Source organism: Chenopodium album, chromosome 16, assembly GCF_948465745.1.
Source record: "Chenopodium album chromosome 16, dcCheAlbu1.1, whole genome shotgun sequence".
NCBI lineage: Eukaryota > Viridiplantae > Streptophyta > Magnoliopsida > Caryophyllales > Amaranthaceae > Chenopodium > Chenopodium album.
This window is the reverse complement of record NC_137849.1, coordinates 26,043,781-26,050,330: the sequence shown is the minus strand read 5'-3', so window position 1 is coordinate 26,050,330 and position 6,550 is coordinate 26,043,781. Positions and strand designations below refer to the sequence as shown.

At 37.8% G+C, this 6,550-nt stretch overlaps 1 non-coding gene across 1 annotated transcript; it reads right to left on the bottom strand.

Annotated features, from left to right (window-relative positions):
- Nucleotides 1–2,306: 2,306 nt before the first annotated feature.
- On the bottom strand, nt 2,307–2,411 carry LOC145587009 (small nucleolar RNA R71). The gene has a single exon (XR_014101075.1). It is a non-coding gene; the product is annotated as a small nucleolar RNA R71 (small nucleolar RNA).
- Nucleotides 2,412–6,550: the final 4,139 nt, after the last annotated feature.

Sequence of the window (6,550 nt, the reverse complement as noted above, 5' to 3'; positions counted from 1 at the left end):
CCAAAATAACTCACTGATGAGTGGCATTTATGCCACTCTTTTATCCTTTTTTCACTAAGAATTCTCCCCTCATTTGCACTTGTTTGAGCCTTTTCAAAGCGCTTTATATTTGTTTTGTGATGTTTTGTCTTTCCAAGTGTTTCTTCCCTTTTTCTTCTTTCTTTATCTCTTTCCTCCGTTTCTTTGCTTATGTTGTGTATGAGTATTTGAGCAGGTTGAATGAGAGGCGTACATTACCTTTCCCGATCCCGAGACTTCGCTTATGCTTTAGGATTCTTTGGAATGCCTTGGAAGAGATGAAGAGTCCAGAATGAAGAAACTTTGAAGCTTCGGATCAGAATGCTGGAGCGGCCGCTCTCATCTATAGGAGCGCCCGCTCCCACCTAAAGGAGTGCCCGCTCCCATTTGAAGGAGTGCTCGCTCCTATCAGGGTGAGCGCCCGCTCCCCTGGATCGTTGATTATGTTTTGACCCTGTAGAGCGCCCGCTCCCCCCCCCCCCTCGATGGAGCGGCCGCTCCACTTGGTATTCTGTACTCTTTTATTTCTTTTTCTAGACTTAATTTAGGGGAATGAGAGGGGTACAAATACCCTTATGGATGTAATGAGATTATTATTCAGATTTTAACCCTAATCTAGAGAGAGAAAGTAGCTTATTCTTTAAGTTTTCTTCATTGTATTCAAGATTTTGTTCAAGGTTATTTCAATGCAAAAGTTTTAAGCTTTCATCTTTAATCAAGTTCCTCTTTAGTAATCTCTTCTCCTTTCTTTTAGTTTGATTTATTTGCTTTGTTATTGCTTATTTTATCTATCTCTTTAGTTGAACTTGTTGGTATTGTTTTTATTAGTTTTCAATCATGTTTAGTTTTGTGTTTATTGAATCCTTATTTGGTTTTTCTATAATGGTTAGTTTCTCTTTCCTAGGCTAAGTTTTTAGCTAGGGGAAGGGGGTGGAAAACATGTGTTAAAGTTGATGATTGATGATGATTTGATTGAAATCATGCCATAAATTGATGGAAGATATGATTTTTAATAGCTTGAGATTATTAGTAGCACATTATTTGATGTTCCCTAATCTAAATGCATGAGAATGATTTGGATTAGACTAAGATCACCTTTACTTTGATGATTGCATAAAAATGAATTATCTAAGTAGAGTTTTATGTATTGTGCACTCTTAATCTCTTGCCATAATTAGTGACTAATTGGATGCATGAAAATGATTCGATTAGAACAAGACTTAGTTCATTGATTTGCTTAAGCAATTGCATGAAAGTGAGTTGTTTGATTAGAACTTAGCATTTTTATGGCATGTTATTCATGATAATCATCATTGTTCATATATGTTCGATCATGTTTGACACCCCCATACCCCTAGCATTTGTTTATCTTTGGTTAATCCTCTTTGTCTTCCTTTCTTAATTGCTTTAGTTTACTTAATCAAGAAAACCAACAGAAATATTCTCTCATTTACTCTTGCATTAATGATTTGGTGTATAAACTCGTGTGCTTCCTCTGGTTTCGATCCTTTGCTTACCCCTATATTTGTATTAGGGTAGTAAAGTGTTTATAAATTTATAATTTGATTAGGGTAGTAGTCCCAACGACCTATAAATCCGTGATCAAATTCTGGCGCCGTTGCCGGGTAAGCGGCTTGTTTTGCATGTATTTTTGCTATTGTTAGAGTCATTTTATTTGCCTTTCTTTTTTGTTTTGTTCGCTTTATCCTACTTGTCATTGCTAATTGTTCGCTTAGCTTTGGTGGATTCTTAGGAGATCTCAAGGTCCGCCCACACATAACATTGACCACGGTATCGACCGAACATTGAGACAAGTCCATAGGATTTATCGAGAAGAGGGAAGAGGTCTTGGTTCTATTGTTGGTAGTAGGAGTGACTCTTGTTCTTCAAGTGCTCAAAGTGAGACAATGGCGGGAGAAGACAATGAAGTTTTGTTTCGTGAGTTAGGAAATCCGGAGGATTATGAGTTCACAGGAGGGATCTTGCTTCCCGTCACGGAAACCAACTTTACCATTCATCCCCAATACACAAGGATGGTACAAGGGGAGCAATTTTTGGGTTCTCCAAGTGAAGATCCCATTGAGCACCTTGATAGATTTCTCGAGCTATGTGCTATGATTTAAACCAATCAAGTTTCTCAGAGTACATCCGAATGCATCTATTTTGCCAATCTCTTTCGGGTAGAGCTACGAAGTGGCTCAAGCAAGTGAGGCCAAATTCTCTCACAACGTGGAGAGAGATAGTTAAGGAATTTTAAAAGAGATTCATTTCCGAGGAAAAGACCGCTGAGATGAGAAGGAAGATTGCATCATTTGAACAAGAAACAGATGAGAGTCTTAGTAAAGCTTGGGAAAGATTCAAGGAGTTGGTACAAGCATGTCCTCACCATGAATACAATCAAAGCTTGCTCATGCGATTCTTCTATGATGGATTGGAACCCATGTCTAGAGCTAACTTGGATGCGGGGGCGGGTGAACAATTGATCAAGATCCCCCAATACCAAGTTGAGGCAACGATCGAAGAAGTGGCGAAGAACTACTCTTGGGGTGGTAGAAGGAGGAGTGCACCGAAGAAAAGTAGGATTTATGAATTAGAGAAGGTTGATCAATTGCAGCATCAAATAGAGCTTTTGACCAAGGGGCTTGCAAAGTTGAACACAAGTGTTAATAGTGGGGCAAGGTCCTTTCAAGTCAATTCCTTCTCATGTCAAAATTGTGGTGGTACAAACCACGATACATCTCATTGTGGAGGCTTGAGCCCCGAACATGTTGCGGCTTACAACTCAAGGCAAGATGGATTTAGGGGAATTGGTGGAGGGGTAGCTTAGAGACAACCACCACCCGGATTTGCACCTCAACCTCAACAATGGGGGCAACAAGCTCAACCATCATACAATTCCAACCCGCAATATCAAAACCCACCTCCACCTCAAAACCAAAACCCAAAGGGTAACTACCCAAGAAATAACCAATACAACAACGAAAACCAATACAACAATCAAAATCAAGGGTATCAAAGGAGTCAAGATCAAGCATCTTAATCTGATTCCACACAAACCCAAATTCTCCAACAACTCCAAGCCATGAATCAACAACTTCAAGCCACTCATCAACAAATGCAAGAAGTCAAAGCTCATAAAAAGATGGTTGATTCACAATTAGCTCAACTGGCCGAGAGAGTACCTTTCAACTCACCTTCTACCTTACCTGGGCAACCACAACCTAACCCCTCTCACAACTTGAAACCCGATTCTTGCAAGGCAATTACATTGAGATCGAGCACATCTTATGAAGGGCCTAAAGAGGGAGAAGAGTAAGAAAGTGTGTGGGTGGAGAATGGAGGAAACCTCGAAGGTGAATAAGGTTGAACAAGAAGTGAAAATCGAGCTTGAACAAGAAGAGGAGAAAATAGAGGAGAGTTCTACGCCTCCTCCCAAGGTAGAAATCAAACCCCTTCACCTTTCTTTAAAATATGCTTTTCTTGATAGTGGGAAAATACCCAATTATCGTCGACGCTAACCTTGAGGGACTTCATTTGGAAAAATTGCTTGATGTTTTAAGAAAATATAAAGATGTGATAGGGTATAGTATTGCTGATATCAAGGGTGTTAGCCCTTCTTTGTGCATGCATCGTATTTATCTTGAGGATGATTAATCCACCTCCATTGAACCTCAAAGAAGGTTGAACCCCAACCTCAAAGAAAACTACGTGAAGCGGGCATCATTTATGCTATCTCCGATAGCAAATGGGTTAGCCCGGTTCATGTAGTTCCAAAAAAAGGTGGAATAACCATCGTCAAAAATGAAGGAGGAAAGGAAATCTCCACCCGGACGGTGACCGGGTGGAGGATGTGTATTGATTATAGGAGATTGAACAAATATACAAAGAAGGACCATTTTGCTCTTTTATTCATGGACCAAATGTTGGAAAGACTTTCTCACCATGCTTTCTTTTGCTTCTTGGATAGGTACTCCAGATTTTTCCAAATCCCTATCCATCCAAGTGACCAAGATAAAACTACTTTCACATTTCCATATGGAACATTTTCATACCGACGGATGCCATTCGAGTTATGCAATGCTCCTTCAACTTTCCAGCGATGCATGACTTCTATTTTCACTGAGATGCTTGAAAAAGAAATTGAGGTATTCATGGATGATTTTAGTGTTGGTGGCTCGTCTTTTGATAATTGTCTTTATAATCTTGAAAAAGTTTTGAAAAGGTGTCAAGAGACGAGTTTGATTTTGAATTGGGAAAAATGCCACTTTATGGTTGAGAAGGGTATTGTCCTTGGCCATAAAGTTTCAAAGAATGGCACTAAGGTTGATCCGGCAAAGTTTCTGTGACTGCAAAGTTGCCCCCTCCCACCTCCATCACGAGAGTGAGAACTTTTCCTGGGCATGCCGATTTTTATCGAAGGTTCATTAAAGACTTTTCATCAATCTCAAAACCTTTGACCGAATTACTCAAAAGGGATGTTGTTTTTAGCTTCAATGAGGCTTTCCTTGAGGCGTTTCACAAGCTCAAGGAAGATCTCATTTCCTCTCCCGTTGTCCAAGCTCTGGATTGGAGCTTTCCTTTTGAGCTAATGAACGATGATAGTGACTTTGCAGTAGGTGTCATGCTTGGGCAAAAGAAAGAAGGAAGATTATATGTCATCTACTATGAAAGTAGAACTATAGACACCTAAATGTGTCTCCCCAAAACCAAACCTAGTGATGAATATCTTTTCACGTCATTTGATTGTCGAACGAAGTGAAAGTGTGAAAAGTCTAGTGATGTGGATGTTTTTATTAAAATATCTTTCTTTCTGTGTTTGAAAACATTTCTTTTCTTATACTCTATTTATGAAAATAGTCAGTCCAATTTAGTTTGGTCCATGATGAGGGTCCAATAATAGTGTAGTTGGGTCGGGCTTGAAAAGAGCTTTCCAACGATATATTATAAGCCTAATTCCGATGAATAATGAGGAAGTTATGACTTAAACTAAATTTGGCCTGAAATGATTTTATATGCTGCCCAATGATCTAGAGGAGGGCCTATTAATTATTATTCCTAAAGTTATTAGGATTGATTTTAATTTTCTAGATTATCTAGATGGTTCTTTTTTTTATTCTAATGGGATTAGGATTGATAATTATATTTTAAACAGTTTTATTTGGAAAAAAATAAGTGTTTTATAATAAACCTGATTTTAATTTGATAAACACGGAATTTGTTGCTTAATCATATTAAGAAGAGGATTTCGTATAAAAGCGCGTTTTATCTTTTAATAAGCACCAGACGACAATGTCTGTCGCTAGGCGCTAATGGGTGTCTCCTGGCGCTAATCCTGTCGCCTGGCGCTGATGTCTGTCGCCTGGCGACAGATGCCAGTTTTATTCCGAATAGGACTTGATTTGTTTCCAGACTATTTTCTTTATAAATAGGGTCCTTGACCCCCATTTTTAATCATTCACAACAATCATCTCTTTCTTTCTCTCAAAAAGCTAGAAGCTTTCTTTCTTCTCTTTATTCTTTTTCTAAAACTTCCCCTCTTACAAAATTTCTCATACATTATTTCTAGAAACATCTAGCCAAGTTCAAAGTTGCCTTCGCCCTAGACGTGAAAGGTTTATAATTTCTGAGGGTTTGGTCCCTAATCTCTATTTCAATTACTTAATTTAATTGTTTGTTTTAATATTTTCCTTGAAGTTACTAACGCGTGTATTTTGTTATTAGAAAGAGATACGAGACATCAAAGTAAGTAATTTCTTTAATTGTTGTTATTTTGATATAGAAATCATGCTTTAATTATTTTAATTTCTAGTGTCATGTTAGGATGCTTTTATAGATTTCTAATATCATGCATATTTCTATGATGCTTCCTATTCTTTCCTTCAATCATGTTAGTATCATGTTAGGGATAAACCTTTGATCTTTAATGTTTAGTGACATGCTAGGATTTGTTATTAATCTTTTTAGTATCATGCCTAGGATCTTGCTAATATTATTATGCTTTATTTAATATTATTATGCTGATGATTGTTATTATATTATGTTGCTTGATATATATTATTATTTGTTATTGCTTTATCACGCCCTCTCTTGCAGGTTTAAAGGGAATGTGTACTTGTAATCACGCTTAAGAAGATAATAATCTTTTTTAAGCTAATATGATTATAATTCATGTGATCGCCAATAATAGATTTGTTTGTGCATTAATTCAACCAACATAGATTAAACAGGTTTAGGGTTAATCTATTGATTTTATGTTAGTCAGAAAGCGCACATGAATACGAGAAGAATAAAGTAGAGGCCTATTTAGGGCAGGTTCAATCTCTTTTAGGTTGGATTTGTACCTTCATCCCCGAACTTCTAGTCATGGTTCCAGACCTATTGGAGTTAACGATCTCCTGGATCGTTAAGGGGTGTAATCTTCACTCTGTGAACGGTTTACAAGTTCCTAAAACTTGTTGGCGACTCTTTTACTCTAGCTTCCTTCCCTTTGGACGCCACCATGCTTAAGTGTATGATCACAGTGGGGCTCAAG